General features: G+C 46.5%; 1 long non-coding RNA gene across 1 annotated transcript; it reads left to right on the forward strand.

Annotated features, from left to right (window-relative positions):
- Positions 1-12,493: 12,493 nt before the first annotated feature.
- LOC132081197 (uncharacterized) lies at positions 12,494-24,515 on the forward strand. The gene is made up of 2 exons (XR_009419649.1): positions 12,494-12,686; positions 23,979-24,515. It is a non-coding gene; the product is annotated as an uncharacterized LOC132081197 (long non-coding RNA).
- Positions 24,516-24,773: the final 258 nt, after the last annotated feature.

A 24,773-nucleotide genomic window follows, 5' to 3' on the forward strand; every position in this document is an offset into this window, starting at 1 on the left:
TGCACAATTTGTTACATGAACATGTTTAGATCAAGAGTTTTTCTCTCCTTCAAATATTTATAGTGATGACTTGTGATGTAATCAATAGGGTTTGCAGAATCTCACCCTGCTCCATTGCATCTCTATTCTTCAGAATGATGTTTGCTGCAGTGTTATAGCTAGGACTGACAAGATAAAGCTGAATTTAAAACAAATTGCACATTATCTGCTTCCATCCTGTTGCTGGGATTACAAAAGAGAACAAATGAAATTCTATCAAAGAGGAGCTCTTCTCTCTCCTCCCAAGCAGAGGAATGCTGGCTGCTGAGGCAGACTGAGAGCAGTTCTGACAGAAGCTGTGCTGACACAGGGCTCCTCTTCCCTCACCCCTAGCAGATAACCACAGGGCTCTGTGCCAGGCTTCCAGATCCATATCCATCTTGCCTCTGTGCTAGATCCTGAACATCTTTACCAGCTCCTCTTTAGTCTTGGCTCAGCCAGCTCCTGGGAGATCCCCAGTATTTACCCATCATCACAGGTCACGAAGCAGCATAACCTAAGCTATCCTGCTCCTGCCCCAAGAGGGGCACCCACAGCTTCCTGGTTCCTTTTTAGCCTTCTGCAAGGAGGAACACTTTCAGAGAACTACATTTGTAAGAGAGTTTTTTCCCTCTCTGTCGCAGCCAGCTGTAAGCCAGTTTTCATGGGCCCAAAGAATGCTAGTGTCCCATGCAGTCCCCACAGGAGATGCTAACAGAATCCCTTTTTTGTCAGTCTGAATGCTGGCTATCGGCTCCATCTGGTCTGCATCCTGAAGTCCAAGTGTTTGGTGCTGCAGGCCTGCTGGGACCCTGTCTCTTGCCAGCACACACTGGAAGGACTTTTTTAAAGACTTTGGGAAAGCAGGCAGCATGTGAGCAAAGTACTGTTCATTATGGATATGTGTCCACTGAACTAAGAGAAAACAGGAGCTTTTCATGTAGTGAAAGATAAAATGTAGTCTTTTCAGGAAGCCACATGCTCATGTGGTTGATGAGGAGTGAGAGCGTCCTGCCACTGCCCAAATAGGGGGTTGAGCACAAAATTTTTGGGCAGTGTATAGTAACATCCATATAGTTCCTTTGTACTATGGAAGTATCTGACACGCATTAAAGAGTAATATGCTATCACTGCTTTGGCTGGATCTGCCATAAATTGCCATTTCTTGCTCTTTGCTGAAAGGTGGCTTCACTTTTTCGGTTGCATGAGGTTGGTATATTTAAGTTCACATGACAGGAAGCCTCTTGATTTCAGCAAGAAAGCATTGCAAGAAATTAGTTTTAGATGCCAGAGACCTTCCCATTCTTGTTGCTGCTGCTATGAAAGAGGACAGAAAAAAAAAGGATTTCTCAAAAATAAAGCAGATTTGACCTGAAAGTGGAGAGAATAGCTTGGTGGATGTCAAGGGAGGGAAAAAAGGATCAGCACTGGGAATATTACAGACAAAATACCACCTGCCTTCTGTATATTTTAAAGGGAGCTCTTTTCTGGGACTCTGTCTCTGCACAGTTCTCTGCCTCAGTCTGTGTGTGCAAAACTGGGGACTCCTCTAAGTCTGTGTGAGCTGTAACTCCTCTGCCCCAAGGCATGATGACTGCTCTGAGCTACTTACATGCTCCTGGAAAGATGTTTAGCTTCAAAGACGTTTAGCTAGCCATTAACAAAGAGTAATTTTCAAATACTCTGGGAAATAAAATTCTAGAGATTTTGAAGATACTAGAAGTCTTGGATAATTATTACCTGGTATTAGGAATTGTGTTTCCCAGTTCTATGTAGAATAGTCAGGCATATACTGCTAGGTGGAAGGAACATCAATCCCATGTAGCCTTAGTGCCCTGGTTCAGAATATCCCGGGCATAGTGGAGCCAGGAAAGACTCTTCCTCCTATTTCTAGGCATGATCTCCAAGCCCATCGTTTCTGAAATGCTTTTTAACTGCTGAAGGGACAGCCTTCTGGGGAAAGTCCCTGAGCAGTGTCTTCCTAGGCAAGGACTATGGTGAGGTCTGCCAGCACCCAGCCCTGGACAGTCCCAGGCCCAACCTGGGACAGAGGCCCATGGCAGTGGAGCCAGGCACATGCCACTCTCCTGGCATCCTTCAGAAGCACACAAAACCTTGAGAAGAGCAGGGGCAGCCAGCCCCCTCACTGATACATCTGCAGTACTATTTCATTCTAGTAAGGATGCTGAGAATAAATATAGGGCTTGAAAGTACCAGCTGGAACCACAATAGTAATGAATGCTGCATCATAAATGCAGCAGCAAAGCTGATGTGGTTCCTGTTAGACAACACAGCTGTATATCCCCTTTCACAGAGCTCTGAGGAGGCGCTGCAGGTTCCCTCCCTGACACAGTCAAAAGAGATCTGCTCTGAAAGCCAGCATTTTCTTCCAGAATATCAAGGGTCTGGTTCCTTTGGGCCCAACTGAAAATCCAGAAGCCTTTGTGTGTATTCTACAGGGCTCTGTCACTGCAAACAGACTCCTTTGGTTTCCAAGTGAGTCAAGCCCAGTACTTGTTCTGTGTTCTCTCCCTTTATATTTGTATCACTGTTCCATTACATACAGCAGGGTGCTGAGAGAGGAGATGAAAAGAAGCTTGGATGTCTGCCTCTACGAATGTGTGAATTTATTTTTAAACCTCTTGAATTATTTACTTTGTCTGCCTTTTTTTAATGACAGGTGAATATGTTTGTGACTTGTTCTCTTTCCCAAGGTAGCACTTGTATGAAGTGAATTAATTACTTGTAGAGTAAATGCAGCTGATGTTAATTTTCAAGTCAAGTTTCAGCTTTGCTGAAATTTCAGAAAAAAAGTAGTGTTTTATAAATTAACTGCTGCTTTATGTGCTTTCTTTTTAAGAAGTCTTGGCATCTGGAAAGGCAGCAGGGAGAGAAAACAAACATACTAAATGATGGAAACTTGTCTTTAAGGATATACTCCATCAGCTATCGGTATGCAGCTATGAGAGATCCATGTGGCAGCCCATCAGCTGTATGTTGAGTGTAACAGGCTCCAGCAGCACCCCAACACCTTTGGCAGCAATTGGCTTCAGTGGCAAATTGCTGGTCTCTGGCAGGAGCTGCTGCTTTGACCTGGTGACAGGGTGATTAGACTGGTTGCTCCTCTCTGTGACAGCACATGCCATGTGCTCAACTGGGAAAACCTCATTCTTCTTCAGAGCGCTGTAGATTCTGGTCCCATGAGAGCTGAACTGACAGGGTCCTGGGCTGCCAGGCATTGCCAGTGGGATAGGTGAGCCCTAGTTTCCCTTTGCTGTTCCCTCTGAGGCTTTAGCGATCTTTTCAGGTCCTCCCTCCAGAAGGTTGGGCTGATCTTAGAATAATTCCTGTGGTGTGAGTTGTCTTGGGAGCACAGCACCTAGCTGGATTGGTGCAGTGGGCTGAGACAGTGGCTCTGGGTCTGGCTGGACTCTCCTCAGGGCAGGAGATGCCCTGCAGGCTCCCAGCAGACAGGCCAGTTGTGAGAATGATGATTGTGGCCGCTGCTTGCCAGCCCTCAGGCAGCTAACATGGAAAGGGTCATCATTAATTTAACTCTGTATCTGTCAAGCCCAGTTTCTGTCCCTGGAATGACAACTCATATGTGGTGCTTTGCAAGAAAGCAGTTCCAGCTAGCCTCCACTGCTGATGACAGGCAGTGGTGCTCTGTGCATCTCAGCTGAGAGATGCACAGAGATCTCAGCTGAGATCTGTTTTAAACATGCTCTTCTGATTTTTTTGGGTTGCAGTATTTACTGTCCAAGTTCTTAGGTCCCAGATTCCCAGCTGTTGTGTTTAAATTTGATGGAGATGGCCCTGGGAGCAGAGGGAGAAGCTCTGTTGGGGTGAAACACTCTGAGCTGAGCTGGGTGCATTGCAGTGCAGTCCATGTATAATCAGTGTCATTGTGTCCTCTTTGAACAAGCAGACTGTAGTGTGCCTTGAGTGAATTGATTTCTCTGGGCCCTGTTCTGAGAAGCAATGACCACTGGGTTCCCTGTAATATTTTAGCTCATGTATGTATGAAACAAACAGTGATCTCCTGTTTCTGGTGGCTAAAGGCCCAGATCTGATAGTGGAATGTAAAATTAATTAATGATTTGGAAGTAGAAAAGGTTAATGCTAAATAATAATGAAATATAAAAATGCAAAAGAGAAATGTTACTCTAATTTCTATGGATTCTACATAGTTTTGTCTCCTTCCCTGAAGGACTTAGTATACCTCAATGAGAAAATTGCATTCAAACCCTGTAGGCTGATCTGCCATGACTGAACTGAAATTAGGGGAAATGTACAAAGTAGTTTTACAGAAGCTCTTTGGATGGATGCCTGCAGGAGGAGGCATTTGGTGTCGGGGCTCTACTGTCTCTTGAACAGGTCAGAGATGGGACAGCAGCAGGCAGGACACAAGTGCATGCTCCTGCAGCCACAGTGCTGCACTGATGGTCCTGGGGAACTCTGCCTGCTGTCTGTGCCCCAGGATGCTTGCTGAGAGTGACTGGGAGGGAGCAGCTCCTCAGGCAGCTTCTTTCTTGGAGGGTGGGTCTCATTTTAGATGTGTTATTGGTTTGTTGATGCCAACTTTACCTGCCAGGTCTGCTCAGCATCCAGTGCTGTGGTCTGAGGCTTCCTAGTGGGAGACTGTCATCTAACCCAGAACCACAGGCAGTGCTTTTGTCCCCCTCCTTAAACTTGCTTTAGGTGCTTGCTGAGCTCCAGAACTTTGTGGAACTCCCATGAGCACATTTACAACCAAGCTGTAGGCTTTTTATGACCTACACATTGTTCAGAACACCATAGAAGGCTCCTCCTGTATGCAGACACTGTGCTTTTCCTCCCTCTCCTGCAGCACACAGCTGGAAAAGTCTTCCCAAAACTTGAGGCAATCTTAGCTCCTGTTTCTTTGGGAACAGAGGGATTAAAGTGAGCGGGTAAGTGTGTGTCTCTGCCCATGCAGGGCCCCTGGGAGGGACTTCAGAGTGAGAAGGACCTCTGGCACAGCTCACAGCACAAGCAGCCCTTGCAAGGCGTGTGACAGAGCAGAGGGCTCTACACAGCCACTCTAGTGCCGCAGCATGAGCTCTTGGGCTGTGAGCACCAAAGGACTGGGGTTGTTAGTGCTGACACTCCAGACATGACTAAGCCATTTTGATGAAAGAAATGGAATCTGACACTTTTCCTATTTAATTGTTTCTTGTAAATTTCAAATAAAAAGTAAATTGGCTTCTTTTAAAAGAACAAACTGTGTAAAAGGCTTGCTGAGCAGAAGTGAGTGGCCCCTGAAGCATGACAGGCAGCTTCGTGATCACAGCCAGCTAACAAGTCTTCAAGGCGCAATGCAGAGGGGGCTGGACTGAAAAGCAAATGCCTCTGCAGCTCTAGCTTTGCCTTGAGGCACTAGGGGATAGAAATGTGCAGGAGGAAGGGGAGGAGGTTTTGAGGTCTGAGCATAGCCCAGCCCTGAGCTGGGCTGCCCTGGCACAAGTGTTGGTTGGGGCAGGACTGTAACACCCGTGGCCACTGAACTCCTGCATCCTGGGGCTTTCTCAGCACTTTTGGAGGCCACAGAGTCTGGCAGCTCTTGTCAGGCTCTTTGCACCTTTAGCTTTGCTCCTAAAGCCTGGTATGTTCTGGGTTATTTGGGGTATCAGCTGCACTTTGCCAGTGAAAGCATGTTCTAGATTCTTTGGAGGACTTTATTTGCAAAGACCCTGAGATCCATCATCAAATGGCTGTAAGGAAAATGCCTTTCATCATTCAGGTTAAAGAACATCACAAAGCCTTGAAGACAGCACTTCACTCAGGAATTAAATTGCAGGAGTCATCTGGTGTCAAGTTTCACTTAATAGGTTACTCAAATAAAGTTTCTGTAGAAATCAATATCACTTTCTCCTGCAACTGACAGCTCAAGACACTCAAAATGGCATTTTTCACATAAGGTTTATTTAATTTTAGGAGGAAGAATCCCTCCTATACTTTTTACTTGGCCTACGCAACTCTGCAAGGTTATCGGCCTGCAGAGTTGGAAACCTGCCCTGCACTTACCCAGGGGGACAGTGTGAGGTCACTAACACAGATTTGCCAGTCTCAGGTGCAGCAAGGATGCCATTGTCAAACGGCTGTATCAGAAGTGTCTTTACAGCTCACTGAAGGAAACAGGGACAAGTAATTTTGTTTCTTCTTGCAGGTGAGCTTGACAGGACAAAACGCCTCATTACATATATCTTAGTAGAACTGGACTTTCTGTAGAGATAGAGGTCTGTTGGCTGTGAAGACTGGGGGCTTCAACAGCAGTGCTTCTGGGTCCAGGGTAGATGAATCCTGAAATTTCTACCTCCCTTAAGAACATGGGACTTGTTCTTAAAAAAACACCTTTGCTCTGTGTTTTTTATTTCAGTCTGATGGTATCCCATGAAGAAGGAAAGAGACTTTGGCACCTTTCTGCACCATCTCCCTTGAGCAGGAGCTCTGTTTCTCAGACTTTCTTTGGTCACATTGGCACCTGCTCTGCTGATGTACTGTCCTCTGAGGTGCTGATTCTGCTCTCCACATCTGTTTATAGTGCTGGCAGAGCCCCTGTGATTGTACATCCAGCAAGGGCAGATTACTGCTAGGCTGCTTAAGTGCCATGAGGAGGCATTTGGCTCTAGGAAAGGACAAGTTCACCTTCTATCTAACATCCTTAATGCTTGTAATTCCTACAAGCAGTAATATTGATTCCTGGATCTGTGCTGACTATAGCACAAATGGACAGCAGCTGGTAGGAGGAATTTCCCAGCCCTGTGGTATTGGGTTCCCTGAAGAGGCACCGAGTGATTTGTATGTTCCCAGCAGCTGCAACCCAGTAACAACAGAGGCTTGTGACCTGCATGCAATCAGGTAGATTCTGGCTGCAGGTTCTGTGGCAGAAGCTAGGCGGGGAAGTGACTTTATACCATCAGTGCTCTCCAGTCTTCTGTTGTTGCCCAGTGCCAGGGACCCTTGTGCTGTGAGAAGACTTCATGTTTCTCATCTGTTCATAGCTATTGAGCTTTCAATAATATAAAGTTAATTTTTATTTGAAGAACATGTTTGTGCTGTTAACCTAAACCATGAGCCTGGGTTCAGTTTTCTCATCTGACAAACAAGGATAAACATAATCAGTACTAGCTGAGAAAGGCAATCTGTCAGTAAACAGAGTGTTGTTGAAGAATGTTATTTTCAGAGATGCAGTTACTTGTCTCTGACAAATTAAAAAGGGAAACATCTGCAAGGCACAATGGGAAGAAAATACTTCAGGAGAGGTTTTATTAGGAGTTAGAGGTAATAATCCTGTAGAGACAGTCTTCTGGTGCTTCACAAATATTATAATGCTAGATGATAGCATACAGAGAGGCAACGTAGGCATTTGTATGCATTGTGCCACGGACTGTGTGTTATTTAATCATGCTTTCCTCTAAGAGTCTGTGTTGTCTAATTCTCTGTCAGTAAATATGAAGTGTTTCTTTCAAATGAGGAGGGAGTTCAGCCTTCAGTGCTTCTGGTAGGAGAGAAGATATAATGACCTGTGCCTTCCCCAGGCTGACACCAGCCCCTCTCTGTGATTTTGTCTGGATGTTTTAATACTGGGCCAAAGACAAGCACAGGAAAACTCCTACCAAATAACCCAGTGCTCTTGCTCCCTGAGGCACACCTAGGAAATACCTCCTAAGGTTGTTGCCCAGAGCAGGCTGAGCTGATGGTGGGAGCAGGTGACTGCAAATTAAATACTCTGTCTCCTGCTGTCAGGTGTGTGGTGGACACATCTGTTATTGAAAGGAGTATTCATGCTTTGTAATGTAGATGTATCTCTCCTGGAGATGATCTGTAATGCATCAGAGAGGAATGCACTGGGGGAGGTGTGGCAGAGGTACAAGACTCCTGCTGTTCCACACTTTTCCTTAACAAGGTGAGCTTCAGAGATTTACGGTCAAACAAAAGGTGAAGATGAACCTTTTGTAAATGGTAGTACTTAAAATTTCTGCTGCTTTGAAACTGCAGGCTGAGCAGATGCTGCATGCACAGCCATTTGCCCTCATGAGATATGGGTTTTAATTCACCTCCATTTATGTAATCTGTTCCCCATGTCCTGATGTAACACTGTAAAACACGTTCAGTTCCCAAGGTGCCTGTGGACGAAATGAGCTTCTGTTGCAGCTTGTGCTGCTCAGGTCTTGCTTATCCTGTCACAGGGTGTTGGGCAGTACCAGCTGTGGCCAAGCTGAGCCAGGCATTCTAAATCAGTCCCACAAAGCTGTCATCTGAGGAGACTCTTGGTTATCTGTCCATGTTTTAACACCTCCTGCAGTGCATGGTGTGGGGGTCATCTGGGAAGTTAACAACAAATTTTCAGAGAAAAGGAGCCTTTCTGGGCATTCAGGCTTCCTTCTTATGTGAGGGGAGAGCTGACTGCAGTGATGCCTCTTTATGGAAACACCCTTGCATGGGGAGCAGATGGCATGCTCTGAGGACTCTGGTGCATTTGTGCTGGAGCTGGCAATGGGGGTGACATGAGTAGGTCCTTATGTCAAGTCAGGCTTGGCTCTGATATTTTGCTGAGTGCCAGACAACTCCTTGGATGGAGGAGGAAAAACTTGGGGATCAGGCAGGAAGGCAAGCTCCCTGGTCACCCTTGCAGAGGTCTTTTCATTTGAAGCCCTGAGCAGTGTGCTGCAGAAATAAATTGTCTAGCTCTAGGGTAAATGTTAAGCCTGGAGACAGATGTGCTTGTGAGTACCCAAGGAGCTTCTCCACCAGAACTGCATTAAGCATCTCCTGTGGGACTTCAGGGAGTCTGTAGAGGGGAGCTGGAGTGCCTTGTGGGCTCCCGATAGCTAATTTTTTGCATGATTTGTAATTACTGTTGGGCACTTGAATTTGCTTATTGCCCCAGGGGTGTGTCTTGCACCTCTTGGGTTGAAAAACTGTTGCTCATGAGCACAAAGCTGCATCTATAGCACCAGGCTTCTTGGTTCTGAATAAAAGAAAGCCAAAGGCTCTCGCTTTTGTACTTGTGGTGAACAGAGAAATGATATTTTGTTGAATTACCTCTAATTCTCCAGCATCCATGACTCATTCAAAGGGCCAGTGAAAGGGTAGCACGAGCTCATATTCCAGAGAAATGCAGCAGGGTGTCTCAGGCTGGCTGGGCTAGAGCTGTGACCCTCATCTCTAGGACCACAGTCCTCTACACTACGTATGTTCCCCTGGACAAATCCAGTGAGATGTAGATGAACCTGAGGTAAATACAATTTCTGTAGTCCTTGGCACTTCCTTAGCAGAAGAAAGTTAAACAATGTAGTTTATTAAATGTTTTACAGTTCTTGTTCAGTCATGTTTATCCATAGGTGACTATCTATTTCCAATATGTTTATACTGGAGGGAAGTGACAGAATTTGATGCAGCAAGTTCTTTCAGCTGCTCAAAGCCAGGTCCAGGGCTTGGTGCTTAACATGCTGCTGCGGTCCAGACACATCCTTTAAGCATCAAGAAAGAGATGTGGATTGGCTTTTTCTTTCTTCAAAAAATGACATTTTGAAGTAGGTTAAGTCTACTACTTTTCCACATTTTCTCAGAGAGAGATTTTGTCTGGTTGGTGTACGTGCTTTCCATGAGAAATTATTTATGAGCTCCTCCATCCCCGGTCTAGTCTTGATGTAACAATAGTAGATCTGGAGGAATGGCCAAGGTTAGTTTTATGGTCTCACTTCAGATGTAGTGCCAAGTTATTCAGTGCTTCGTTTTGTTAGTGCCTGAACCAAAAAGCAATTTATCTCAGCAACATCCTTCAGATTATACCTATATACCATGATACCAATAAGGCATGCACCTGGTTGCTCCAGTCCCAGAAGAAATCAATGTTTCATTTCAAAGATGCCAGTTCTTTCCTCTCCCTCCTTCTGCCATTCTTATGAAGAAAAGCTTTTTTAGGGGACATGGGAAGAAATACAGAAGGATTGTGGAAAAACCTCCTCTACTTCAGCTATGCATCCTGTTCAATTATGAATCATAAAGAAACTCACTGAGAGCACAGTTGTCAGAGCTTAAATGGTCAATGTATGTGAATGAGAAGGAGCATGCCCTTTGTTGGGGTCCCCTCCAGGTGATGGGCCTAGACTGCTGCAGTCCTGTAGGGATGTGTTCAGTGTGACCACAGCATTTCTGTCTTTTCTGGGAGAAGGCTGCAAAGATGTAGCTCAGTTCCTTGCTCACAGCCAGTTATCTATCCTGGCACCAGTGTAATTATAATACATATTTTGTTGCTTGTCAATATTTTAACCTTTCTGACACATTATCCCCTAGGGCAACTAAGCAGCCTTAACAATATCGCTGATAATTATCCTCATGGTGAATAAAGTTATCACTAGGGTCCTGTATAAATCACATGGAAAACACTATGGCTTTCAGTGGCTGGCCATCACAAAAATGGGAGGAGGCACAGATTGTGAGAGTTTACTGGAGAATGTAATAAAACCAACAATAAAGTAATTTATAATATAGGCAATGATTTTCAGACTTTTCTATTTGTTTTCATGCTAATAGAAGATAAATGTCATATTAGAAACAAGACCTGAAATTCCCATTAAAAATATTTTGGAAATGTCATTAAATATCAGCAATTCCCAGTGCAAGAAATGGCAGCATGGGTCTTAATTACCTGTCTTAATTATCTGTATGCGGTCCTTGGAACCAAAGTGTCCTTGTGGTCATCAACTACCCTTCACTTTTGTAAGGAGTGTGATGTGTGGTGCCTCAGTGGGAGGAAGCCTCTTGGCCATTGGTGGAAAGCAGGAGAGCAATCCTGCCAGGGATCTTGAGTTGGGTACATCATGGCTGTTTTCATAAGGCTGCAGGTTCCCTAAGAAGTCCAAGCTGTCATTATAAGCAGAGAACAAGACTTCAGCACAGATGTGAGAAAGCCCTGCAGCAGTACTGGAGTGTTGAGAAAGGGAGAGTGCAGTACAGTGAGGACAAAGGTCTAAGATATGCTCACTAGAAACACATGAAGGAGAGGTGTTGGCACCTCTAAGTTACCTGTCAGTATTACTGGTTGGTCCTCTGGATTGCATGCTATGAGCATGAGTGTGCCGCCTTCAACATTTATACTCCATTTATACCAACATTTATACTACCTAAAGGTTTGGGGGAGTGAGTGAACCATGATGGGACTCTGGAGTGAGCAGGAGTGTTCTGGGGAACGGCTGCAGCTCCCTGGGTGAGACCAGGCAACAACCACCCAAGAGCAGTGTTCTATGCTGAGTGGGTGCTGGGGGCTGAACAGATGGAGGCTGGTGTGCTGCTTCCCAGCAAAGTGGGGTGCTCCTCCTGTGCACGGGCTGCTTGCAGAGACAGCGTTGCCCTGCCTGCGAGGGCAGGAACAGCCCTTCCCAGTGAGCAGCCTGACCTGGGCTGGCCTGGCTCTGGAGGGTGTTCTCAGCACTGATTAGTGTGAGGATGTCTCTGAGATGAAGGCTGGGAAAGGGATGGGGAAGGGAGAGTGGTGGAAATTGTTTTTGTAACTGTGCTTAACATTCTTAGTTCACTCTCTTGCATTTCTTCTAAACAAGCACTTTGAGGTCTGAGCCCCTAATCTAGTGAGTGCCTTATTGATCAAGTCTTGCCATTTGGTCCCCTGAGCTGCCTTGTGTTGCACAAAAGGGATAAATTGCTCCTTATACTTTAAAGAGTAAGGATGTTTTTAGTGCACGGAGACCCATATGATAAATATAGAGGCACAGGTGGGATGAGAATAGCAAAAAGCAGAGGGATAATTAACAGCACAAACCAGTTCCCAAGCCCAAGCTCTGGAGGAACACAATACATTCATCATGCTGCTCTCTGGGCTGATGCTACTGCTCTGGGGTGTGAGGTATTGAATTACAGTCTCTAGAAAATATTGTTTGGGGAATGTTGAGGAGAGCTGGTAAACAATGTGCTGGAAGGTGACAGATATGTTTGCAGCTTCATATAGGGCTATCACAATAAAAAGAGCCATGAGGGGTTTTCCCATCTCTGCCTACCTGTCAGGCCTAGCAGCAGGCAGGCTACCAGGCTTCAGTGGGGCATGGCAGACCAGAAGCCAGTGTGCTTGCTTTCTTCTGATGCCTATTTTCTTTAAAATATTTTTTGCTACTGTGTGAAACACTAGCAATGGCTGATGAATCTCAAGCTTGATGAAGCAGTATCTGTGATTCAGCTGCTGTAGAAAACAACATATAGAGGGCTCTTAACACTGGATTTGGACTCAGCCTGGCCCAAACACTGCATCTGGGCTCTCCTACCCTCAGTGTGGTTGTTATGGAGGATGGCACAGAGGTTCCCAGCTCAGAGCTGCTGCCCAGACAATCAGGGCACAGCAGTGTATCAGGAGCTGCACCTCAGTCACACAGAGGGGGGAAGGTGAAGGCAGCTATAATCTGCTTTGTAAGATGCTTTCTTTTCTATCCCTTTTCTTCACAGAAAGTCTCTCACAAGACTTTGATCTAGGATGACACTTCATTCCTGCAGACCTGTGACAAGTCATGGCAGTGTCCCCTGAGTCAAGCTCACAGCATGCTCAGGGGCTGCCTCCTCTGGAGTGTCCTGTGTTACCTCCTCAGTGGCCCAAGTGCAGCGCATACCTATGAGCCAGCAGTAAAGCACACACCAAGGTAAGGAAGGGGGAATACTGTGCCACTATAGAAGAAGCCTGAGGAGCTAACAGTGGCCAAGGCAGAGGATTTCACTGCCCCTGGAGAGGGTCTTTCAGAGTTCTTAGTTATATGTTTATATTTAATGCACTGATTAGGGCCAGGACTTGTAGACAGCCACTAACAGTGCATGTGAATTGGCTTAAGCATTATTATGTACAACCATCATCAGCTCTGCTCCCCAGGAAGATTGATACACTGAGTGAATCTTTTCAAGCTGCTTCTGAAAAGATTCATGACACTGCAGTGAAAGTGGCTTCCAATGGGAATCTCTGTATACTGATGTCAGCATATATTTTATTCCTCCTGACTGCAAGGGCTGGTTAGGTTATGAGCCTCTCACTGAAAAGGACTGCATACAATTGCCAGATAATTGGTTCTTTTCCTTGTAGGCTGATGAAGTTGTGATTCACCCCTTACTCCCCCAAGAGCAGCAGGCTCCCTGCATGGCTTCCTTATCTCTCATCCAGGTTCTTAGCTTTCCTTTCCTTTCCACCTGGCATGTGTGGAGGGGATGGCCCAAGAGCAGAGGGCAGGAAGCAGCTGAGCATAGATTTAACCCTGGGCTCGTGGCCTGAGCCAGCAGCAGGGCTGCAGGACTGCACAGATGTGTAGGGTGCTGGTCCAAGCAGGCTGGGGATGGTGTGGCTGATTCAGCTGTGGAGTGATGCTGAAATCAGGCTGCTGTGATCATTGGTCCTCGGCAGGTGCTGTATCCCGGCTTCTGGCCTTTGTCCCTTGGACCATGTAGTTGTTTTCTGCTGTGGCAGAAATGTGTCACAGCTGTTGCTCATGCTGGTGCTGCTTATTGCAGAGGATGTGTGGAACCCTTCAAATCTCAAGCTCGTTGTATCTGTCTGCAACTGAAGACTCAGGAAGCCTTGGGAAAGAGCGTGCCTCTTGCTTGCTTCCCTGTCTGATTTGATCTTACCAAGGGGCCATGGTGGATCATGAAAATCTCCCTGCTCCCAACTGAGCAGTCACAGAGAAGCACTGGATGTCCATCTTCCTCCTTTGGCCTTGTCCTCATTTGGATACTGACCCTCTCCCCAGCACAGATCGTCTCTCCTCTGCTAGACATCCTTGGTATGCAAAACATGGCTCCTCTGTCCTGCTATTGCAGAGTGGGACTGAGAAGTGCGGGTGCTTGGAGCCATCCTGTTGCTTGCTTCTCATCTCCTTGCAGGTTTGTACAGCATCTTCATCCAACCTGAGAGGATGCTGGGAGGCATAGGATAGTGGGAATGCTGCTGCTGGGACAGCAATGCATACCAGGGAGCAGAGGCTTCAGTGGTTGCTGCTGCTCTGCACTGCTGTTTGTCCATGTCAGCATCAGTTTTGTTACCTGTTTACATTTGCTGGTTAAAATTTTCTCTTGGGTCTTTCCTGTAGGAAGAAAATCTGTTTACTTATCCTGTGCCCAGAGTGCTTTTTCCTGCTGTGGGGAGGGCAATGCTGAGATGCTCTGGGAGGATCTGTGGCACTGCTACCTGGTTCCTTGTCCCAGCTCCCCTTGCCCCATTTGCTCCCTTCTGCAGTGTTCCCATGCCCCAGTTTCCCAGGAATGGATGTGAATGCAGCTGTTGGGAGAGTCGGTGCCCATCTGCCTGGCTCGAATGCTGCACTGGGAGCAACACTGCTATCCCCTGTGGGGCAGAGCCAGGATGTGAATGAACACTTCAGAACCATGCTGGGGTGTGCAAGTTCAAGCACAGGTAAAAGTTTCATTAACATTTGTTGGGTTTTTTTTAACCTCAGATGCATAGTCCTCTAATTAATTCAAACTTAAAAACTAGTTACTAATTTAAAAACTAGTTACTAGTAATGCCAATGCCAACTCTATCAGAACTCCAATTACTACTGCCCATAAGCAGTGCTCACTATATCAGTCAGAAGAAAAGTCTTTTCAGGTAGTTGTACTTAAATCACCTTTTCAGAAAGCTTTCTTCTATTACAGCAACTTGAGAGAATCCATCTTTAATAGGTTATAATGAAAAATTAAATACTACCTATCTATTAAGCAGTATGCTTGATCTGTTTGTTAATGTAACTCTAATTAATTGCCTGAACTATGAGTGAAGTACTTGCCTTTCACAGGCATGAGATTCTCTGTCAAGTACAAAGTGGGCAAAGGAAGCGCAGTCCCAGGAGATCCATGGGAATGAGACCAACTTAAATTGTAACACTGCTGCTGTAGCTTCTCTCATGGTACCTGGCAGGTCATGGATAGGTTTGCCACAGCAGTCTCCACCCAGAACTCCACCCAAAGGCTTGCAAGTCCTGCTCAGAAGGAGCACAGCAGGCTTGAGCAGCATTGCAGTGTTTTGCTTCAGGGGAGCATGGATGAAACTAATTATATTATTTTATAATTGTGCATATGTGCCTTTGTGATAGTGCCATAGAGAAGCACAATAAAGAAGCAACTAGTTCCTCAGTTACTGTAACACATCCAAGGAAAGGCTGGTTCATTTAGTTCACCTGTTCATCATCCCATTTATACCTCATGCATATCTCCTACACTGTGTTTGACAAAAGGTATAAAAAATGATCGCAGATTGCTTTGCTAAAGAGTTTATCATTTATTCATCAAACACACCACTAAGCCCTACGTTGTCCCCACAGCCTCCCTTCCCTGTGTCAGAAAGAGCATCACCTCACCTCCCCTGTCCTGTACCTCAACAGTGATGACAACAACACAGTTACCCGTACTTTGCGAGCTGGAGATACCTTTGTCATGAACTTGGGGTTTTGGAAGTGGTTCCTGGTGGAGATCACTGGAACACAGGCATTTATTTGGATAGCAATAATTGAGAAGCTCATTTTATTCCAGTAAGAATCTTTCAACTGCAATCAATTCACATGCCATCCCAAATAGTGGAGGTCAGCAGAGCACAGCAAGTACCTCAGCAAGCACTGTTGACAATGTTAAAATGCAATAAACAGAGAGCTGTGGCTCTGCATGAGGGGGTGCGCATTAATCCCTGTTTGGAGAGTGTGTGATTGGCAGACTCAGATCTTTTAGGATCTTTCTGATGGAAAATGCTTCATATTTCTTTAGTTTACACTTGTCTACTTCTCTTGGCATGCTGTGGTGGAAGCACTGTCCAGGATTGCTGGCACCTTCTCAGTACATCTCCCCAAAACACACCTAAAAGATGAATGTTCTTGCTACTATTCCTGCTAAGACTTCCTCCTCGTGCTGCCATTGTGCAGTGCTCTGGAATACAAAACATGGAAATAATTGAGTAGATTAATTAGGTAATGTTTGCACAGGACCTGGAAAATATAAAGAACTATATAATTGCTAAGTAGAGTAGATTAATTAGTTAGTGTTTACCCAGTGCTTTGTAAATGTAAAGGCATCAAAGCAGTGCTTAGTGTTATAATTAATTAAATTTTCACTCTGGGATGCTCTGCTTCAGTTCTGAGGTAGGACCATGGTCTTCCTTCCACTGGCAGCTGTGTGCTGCTGTTGCTCTGGCCCTGCTCCCTCCCAGCCCTGTGTGCCCAGACTGGAGGCTGTGTATGGAGGCATGCCAAAAGCCATGCTTGGCATGAGTCCCTGATGCTCTGGGTAGTAAATGGCAGAGGGAACAATGTTACTTTGCTGAGCATGTGAGGAGCAGTTCATACCCAGGCAGTGCTGAAAAAATTTGTGTTGCAGGGCCATGGTCTGACCCTGCACTGCTGCATCTTTCCTGAGTGATTGCGGAGCCGCTGCAGTGCCTGTGTCTGTAGCTTTGTGGGAGGAGGCTCCAGAATGTGCTATGTCCCTGGGAGATCCAAGCCCAACGGGTGCTGGCATCTGGGAGCCAAGGCAGTCAGGCAGGCTGCTGTAATGGCTGCTTTGACACGTTCTTCATCTGCCATAGAGCAGTGCCTCTGCCATCTGCTGTCACTTCACACTTGGAGATGGGCTTCCCAGTGCCTTCCCCCACTTCTGTTCTTCTCTTTTTTTGCACTTTGGTCTTTGCAGAGAGAAGAAATGCGTGAAGAACAGGAGGCTGATAGAAAGGGAATGGGAAGAAAGTGCAGTCCTTCCCTGAACGCCAGTTAGGACTCATAGCTGGCACTGGGGAACTGCTGTCTGCAGTCCATGCTCTCCCTTCACAGGGAGCTCTGCTAGCTGGGCCACAGGCTCAAAACTGACTGATAGCATGCACAGGAAAGAGCCAAGAGGAGCTTACTCCATCTGCTGAGAAAGGAGGTCTGCCTTCAGCTGCTTGTGCAGGTGCTTGGAGGACTGTGACTGGTTGCAAGTTTGGGCACCTGTCCTTGCCACAGGCTGGCTTGTGCTCACTCATGCACTCTGCTTACAGGACCATGAGGTTTTCTGTCCTCAACTCCTTGGTGAAAACAAGCTTTGTGAAATAGCTGGGAGGTGAAAGCACACAACTTGCCTATTAGCTATAACTTTGATTTATTCCAAAACTTTCTTCCTCAGGTTCAGTGGATGGAGGTGTGGAAGCAAGGAGGGAAGCGGAATGCCAGGCATGGGAGGCCTGGAGCATGCAGCCAGTCCCAGTCCTGCTGGCTTGGGAATGCTCTGTAATGCCTGCATGCCAGGCAAGAGGGAGTGACTTCAAAGCACATCTTTATTAGGGTACACTGCTTATCATCAAAGAAATGTCAGGGCTGCTCTACACTGACTCTCTGCCTGCGGCACTAAACTAGCCTGTCATTCAGAAGTCTCAGTACAAACCACAACTGCTGACAGGGTCCTGGAAAAATTTATTTTTCCACATCTAATTGCCCTTTTTTCTTTGTAAACATAAAGGTTGAAGCTTAAACTCTGACAGCTCCAGTAGCCTTTTGCTTAACTCCTTAAAAAAAATGACATTCGGCATGTTAAATTTTGCTTTTACCACTGCCTGAAATCTCACAAAATCTGCACAATGTTTTTTTAAAGATCATTGAAGCATTTCAGCACTCACTTTGGGAAAAACCCTTCAACTAACAAAAAGACAAAAGCTGGTGCCTGAAGAGCCAAGACCTTTCCCCATAGCAATTCAGGATAAAAATGCTTGACCAAAAGAGGCACAGCGAGCAATTGGCATCCCACCTTTCCCTTGGAGCAGATTAAAGAATGCCTATCTGCTCTTGTTATTGTTCCAGAAAGAAATGAAACATCAAAGACAGGAGAAAAACATAAACAACTGTTAAAAAGCAAAATTGGATGTATCATAGCAGTCTGAAAACTTCCAGTTCAGTTTCTTCAGTGACATGGGTTCTCTGTCCTGGAGGAGGATCCCCCGAAGTGGGGGGATGCACTGTTCCCCAGACTCTGCACTGCCTCCTCTGAGAGCATCGTGCCTGCAGGAGCCTCCTATGGGTCAGGGCTTTTAGCTGCTCCTGCTGCAGTCTTTCACCATTCAAGATGCATGTCCTAAATCACTTCAACCACAGAGAAGTGATTTTGTAGCCACAGCTCTTGAAGAAATATCCTCTGTTTTTCTGGGAGGTGCTGCCCATTCCCTCCGTCTGACATGAAAACAGGGTCATTGCATCACCATCATTGTCTCTGCAGAGACCCTCCTGGCCTGGGCTCTGCTTCCATCTGCCCACGGAGATGAGGACCAGACTGCCCTGCCGCCAGCCTCCAAACCTGCATGGCACAGACCCTGTGCTCGTCCCTGCCCCTGCAGCCAGCCTGGCCAGCACCCAGCTACCCCCAGCTGATGGATCTGTGTCTGTGAACAGTGACAGCGTGGTCGGCATTGTCCTGAGTGTCAGATTCTTCCTAAGTGGCAGCTCTAATGGGCTGTGGATGATCAGATGCTCCTGGGATAACAAATTTCTGGAAAGAGATAAATGCGGCAAATGTGCATGAACAGGGGGATATTGTCATGGCCTAACCCCAGCAAAAAACTCAGTCCCACACAACTGTTTGCTCACCCTTCTCCCTCAGAGGGATGGGAAGGAGAATCAGAAAAAGGGTATTTTTCTGTAGATTGAAATAAGAACAGTTCAATAATTAAAATAAAGTAAAATATTGCTACTTCTACCCTGGAGTTCAGTAGAGCTGACTTTGGCCTCTTCAGGGATCTGCTGTCAGTGTCCTTTTCATAGAATATCTTCCATACTTTCCCAGAGATTCAGTTTCTCTATCCAGTGCATGTTTTAGTTCCTGTCCTCCAGAGTTCACAGGTAGTGCTCGGTTCCCATCTCTGCTGTTGGCTTTAGTTTTGTTTCTGCAGACATATTTGACTACTTCCTGGCCACTGTTTCATGGAGGATGTAAATTTAACCAGAGGTGTTGTCATGGTTTGATACTGGCCAAGCATCAGGCACCCACAAAAGGCACTCGCTCTCCCTCCCCTACCACATGTGGACAGCATAGAGAAAAAAATTAAGAAAGGGTTTATGAGTTGAGATAGGGACAGGGAGAAAACTCTTCAAGGACAAAACAGGCTCAACTCAGAGGTACAAAGTACAGGTGTACAGGTGCAAGTGGAGGAACCTTGTGTAGATGCTCCCTGGTTATCACTGGACCATGTCACTTTCCTCTTTCATTAGCCTTGTTTTAGCTACCCACTCCTGTACTTCTCCTTCAGTCCATCAGACACTTCATTTCTCCCTTGCAGGGCTCAGCTGACAGGCATTTTGCTCTTCACCAGACAGCGTGTGTTCTTGTCAGCTGCCAGGCAGCTGATCATGATTAGATTGTAGTTGTGATAGTGATTTCCTGTCTTTCAAGCCTGAGCAGATGGTGTACTGCTCCCAGTCCAAGGCCTGACTTTCATAGTGCTTCATGGTTTGGTCAAATGGCAGTTGTGGAATCTGTGCACATGAAGCCTCTCAAGGAGACCATTGTGAGGTAAAGGAGCAACTGTGTCCTCTAAGAACCCTGCAAAGTTATACCCACTTCAGAGAAGTGCTGGGGTGCTTTTGCTTGTTGGATGCAGTCCTCCAAACTACAGTGCTGTTCCTCACCTTAAAAATCTGTTGCTATCTCAGTCTCTCAATATCATATTTAGGCTTGATATTTTAGAGAGTAACTAGTGTTTTATCCAGTAAGAGATGCTACTTTTCAATGTTATGTTACAGGATCAATAAGGACCAGGAATGGGGCCCTATATGATAGGCCTGATAATGGATTTGCTCCCAGGATTTCCAGATTTCCTTCTTCCTCTGTCAGTTTTCCATTCTAACATAACAGGTTTTCCTATCTAGCAGCTATACAGGGTAACCTGATGTGGCTTCTTCTGTAGAAGGTGTATTGGGGCTTGCATCAGTGACAGAAGCCCCCCATGCCTGAGGAGTCTGGTGGTGATGGAGCTGTCTCAGGAAGGAGCTCCCCTGCACAGTTCAATAGAATTGGCAGTATTCTGACTGCCTTGTGAAGATCCATGAAATGAATGATCATCAAATGTGGCCACTTCCTTCCAAAAAATAACATTTCTGCTGCACCTCATCCTGTAACAAAACAACTTCTTCTCATAAAATAATAAGCTTCCATCTCTTCATTTTTTGCATTGCATGGGAATGACTGGCAACTTGATCACATGTGCCAATGTATTAACTAAATCTCATTTACTAACTGGGAACAAATTATTTTTCTTGTAGCTGCTGAATACAAATGAGGTTGGGCTTCAGAGCTGCCCAGGTGCCAGGAAGCTTCCTTGGCCCATTTGTCCCTGTGTCAATGGCAGTTGCACTCTGCCAGTAAAAAACTTGTTTTCTGATAGGCCCTGCTAGATGTGAGAGGGTTGCTGAGCTCCAAGCTAAGGAATGCTTACACAGGAGGAAGGTTCAGAGACCTATCTCTGGTGCTGAGCTGCAAGAGCTCTGTTCTAGTGCAGAGGAACACATCCCCAGCGCTGGCAATAATTTCTTCCAAACTGTGTGCTCTGCCCAAGTGACAGAGAGAGAGCGGCCAGCCTTGGAGCACTCCACTTCTAAGGGCAGCCATCAGCTGTGGCCTGTGCCCCATCCTGACACACGTCTCTATAGTGACAGAGCACGGGAAAGAATGATGTTCTGAGAGCTGTGGGGGACACAGCAAGGCTTTACACCCTTCTGACAAGGGCCACCCCACCCACTGCCTGCTGCCCTCAGGACAGGCAGAGCCCAGGTGGAGACTGAGGGGGAAGGGGCATCTATTAGCGAGTTTCCCTACCCAGGCTGCTCGCTTTTCTGAGATCTTCCTCTAGGTCTCCCATAGGAAATTATCCCTGGGTACACCCTCTTGGCTCAGCATTTCCAGTTGCTCCCTGGGGGAGCATCTTGGACATCCACTGCACCCATTGGTCCTGTGCCTACATGCAGTTCCCAAAGAGTGGGTAAAGTGACCTTCCTAAAACAGCCTGGCACTCACTCCTCAGCACAGAGTCACTGTGCTGGCACTCACTCTCTGCCAGGACACCATCTCTGTGTAGAATATGGTGGTCCTTTTCAACAGAGGCTTTGGCAAACAATCAGGTTGAGTGTTGAAATCTCTGGGAAGGGCCAGTGTGTGATGAGTGTTTGCTTCTTCATACCTGCTTCTAGGTTTTATGATTTTTCCCGAGAAGGAAAAATAACAAAAAAGATAATTCTTTTAAAACTGTTTCTCTGAGATCCCAGGTTGTTAAGCTTTATGCTGCTAGATAAATCAAACTAACTAACTGAGTTAATTTGTCTGACCATAAAGTGAATTCAATAAGTGTAGAACAAAACTAATTGGTTTGCTTCCATACAAATTTAATCATACTATAAAATGTGATCAATGCAAATAAAAAGCATTGAGTAGGTTGATTATCAAGAATCTATAAAGGAAAAAAATGCACTTTCAGGAATTGAAAACTGTGTGGGTTTCCATCTCTTTTCTGATCATCCCATGATGTAGACCCAGTCCAAATGTGCTGTGCAGGCAGGGGCTGTGGACAGGACCTTGAGAAGAAGCACTCAGCTTTCATTGAGCTTTGTCTTGACTGCTGCAGCACTCTCATAGAGGCCTCTGAGATCTCAGGAGGGACAGGAGGGCAGTGGTCAGTCCCCTGTCAGTCCCTGAGCCAGACACAGTCCCTCTCCTGCTCAGGAAGGAGGAGCAGAGAGGAGCACTGCAGAGTCACAGTGGGTGCCCTGACCAGAGGTGACAGTTGTGTTGCTTTGCCTGCTACTGCCCCACCATCAGCTCCTGCCCCTGAGCTTCTGGGAGAAGCACAACTGGGAGCCTCTTGCTGTGTCAGGCACCCTGGAGAGCTTGCTTCCCCTCACTCCTTTCTCCCATCTCCCCAGATTTCAAGGTTAAGTTCTAGTATCTCATAAAACATGCTCATGCCATAATTTCAGCCTGCAGAAAGTCCTTTCCATGCAAGGGCTAGGATCCATATGAATTGCCCTGTTCTATAGCTCCAACTACAATAATGAAACTTCAGATGCTGACAGTTTTTTTGAAAAATACCTAATATAGCTTAAATAATTATTTAATGCAGACAAATAGAAAAGGGAGCATCCATATGCTGTGTTGCAATAAATAATACTTGTAACTTGCTGGGCAGTAGCAGCAGCAGCATGAACAAAGGGCTCTAGCATGGCTGGACAAGGAGGGTCCAGCTGAGGAGTCACCACAGGAAGGCCCTGCTGGGTGCTTGTGGTGTTGAGGGACAGGATGAGAACCCTCCACAAGCCAAATTAATACAGAACTGTTGAACCTGGGGGAGTAGAAGGAGCTCTTTGTTCTGCTGCTGGTGGTGCCAACAGCTGGCAGGGTCTGTGGGCAGAGGGGCAGCATTGCCCAGCACAGGTGGTGGGAAGTAGGAGAGGAGTGGGGGGCCCCACGCAGGCTACCTGGGCAGCACCTCTGCTCTCTCCAGCTGCAGCCACATCCCAGAGGTTCTGCACCACCTGCCCATGCTGTCTGTGCCCCTGGAGCAGGGTGCAGAGGTTCTCTGTGCTGGCAGAGCCTGGACTCACGTGCAGCCTTGTCCTGCAGGCCTTGTTGGGCAGTTGCTGCAGCCTGGAAGGAAAGCGTAAAAGAGTACAGGGAGGCAAATGGCTCCTTGTGAGTGGAATAAACTCCCAGCAAGGGTGCTGCTCTGCCAGGAGCAAAGCCTGTTCACTTTTGGAGCTGCTCCTCCACCACTTTCCCAGGCTGATGTGGTTTTTGTGAGTATAGCTCTCAGTCTTACTTTGAGCTCCACAGTCAATGACTGCTTATGGGTTTTTGCTTTGCTTTATAAGCTCAGTGGTATTTGGGAAAGCATCCGGATCCCCTCCATGAGCTCTGACAGATTACAAGGGCTGCACTTAACTGAGTTCACAGTGTTCCACCGTGTCAGCCACACATCAGCAGGGCTGCGGAGATGTGCCTTGGCATAGCAGAAGATAAAAAACTACAGCAGAGATGGAAGATAAGTGGCAATAAAAACTAAAATGTGGAATGTCTGCCCTTTAAAATATATTAGGCAGTTTATAAATAAGCTCTGTGTTTTTAGGATTAATGCAGAATTGTTCAGTCCCTGAAGAATCTGACCTTGAAGAGAAGAAATGCTGTGAGCAGCTTTCAAAATGTTCTCAGGATGATCAGACAGGACAATTGCTCTTGCTTATTATTTCAGCAGTAGGTGGTGTGTTTGGCTGGTGCGGTTTGGGAAGAAACTTGAGCTCCTCTTTCTCCCAGGTAATCTCAGTGTGATGTCAGAGGCAGAGAAGAACTTGAGGGTAAAGTTACCAAGTGTTTGGTGAGATTTCCAGGGATGCGTCACTCCTGGCACACGAGTCACCACTCTTGGCTGGGTGACTTGTGTGCTGGTTCTGACAGCCAAGCTCTGAGGGTGTGAAGCTGAACCAGACAGAAGTGCTCAGCCTGGTTCTCGCCACCTCGCTTGGCTGCCTTGTGCTGCAAAGCTCCTGCCTGGTGAGCTGAGCTGTGCGGGTCTGCCATGCCAGCAAAGCTCCTGCCTGCACCCTCCTCCTGGAGGGAGGAAAGAGCATCTCTCAGGACGTGGGTGCCTGAGCTGTGCTGTTCCTGTTCTCCAAGGGTGGTTGGACACGTGTCTCCCAAGTCTCACAGTAGTGAGGCAGCCTCTTTGGGGTGGGGAGGACTTCCTGCTGATACTGGAGATGTTCCCATTTGTGTTAGGTACTTAGCTTTCTTGTAGGGTGAAGTAGCAAGCCTGTGAACAGAAGACTCTGTGGGGAGTGGGGAGAGGTGGGCTTTAGCTTTTGTTCTGGTAAATGCTGAGGAGTCAGATGCTTTCTCTGGACAGCTAGAGGTTCTGGCCCAAACTGGAAAAGGCTGCTGCTGATTTGGGATTCTTCTGCTTTCAGGTAGCCTGCAGTGAGGGCCAAGTCTTGTCTTCTGCTGCAATATCTCAGTCTTGAATGAATGCCATCCTACCAGCCTCTGTTTGGGCAATATGGAAAACAGTGGCCCTGCAGATTCTTTTAGGGGTACGGAGTGAGTAGAGTGGTGAGGTGAACCATAGCCTCCCTATTTTAAATATGTTCTTAGAGAAAACAGAGATTATTTCCTGTGTGGAGGAATAACCAGCAAATTGATACCTGCACGTCCTGATGGAGGGAGCCAGAAGCCCCTTGTGCTCTAGGCTCTGGCCGAGAAAATGTAAACAAACTCCAGTTTTATGTCTGACCAAGGAGATATAAACCAAGCATATATTGTAGCCTTTTAAATATGTTGACATTTTACAATCCATCAAGGCCTTTAATTGTATTTTGAGTGAGTTGTTCTATATGTAAATACTAGTTAATGTTGAAATTGTTTATAGCCAAATTGTCTGTTTATGCAAATTGTGTTCCAAGATCACAGAGCTTCTATTGTACCATAAACATGTCTGTTTTATTTAATGTTGGAAATGTTTCCTTTGGCTGCTGTAGCTCTTCAGTGCTGCTAGTGTGGGGGTGAGTGCCAGCCTCCCCGTGGGGCAGAGAGATGTGATGGCTGCTCCAAGAGCTCCTACTGTGCATCTGACTCCCTGAAGCTGGTCCCCTGGGATGGTGTTTGAACTGATTTTCTGCCTGCACAGTCCATGGGCTGTGGTATCCTCCACAAACCTTGGGGAGCCCAGTGGCTCCCTCCACTCAGTCGGGGTGGGATACAGAGCC

Source organism: Ammospiza nelsoni, chromosome 17 (genome assembly GCF_027579445.1).
Source record: "Ammospiza nelsoni isolate bAmmNel1 chromosome 17, bAmmNel1.pri, whole genome shotgun sequence".
Classification (NCBI taxonomy): domain Eukaryota; kingdom Metazoa; phylum Chordata; class Aves; order Passeriformes; family Passerellidae; genus Ammospiza; species Ammospiza nelsoni.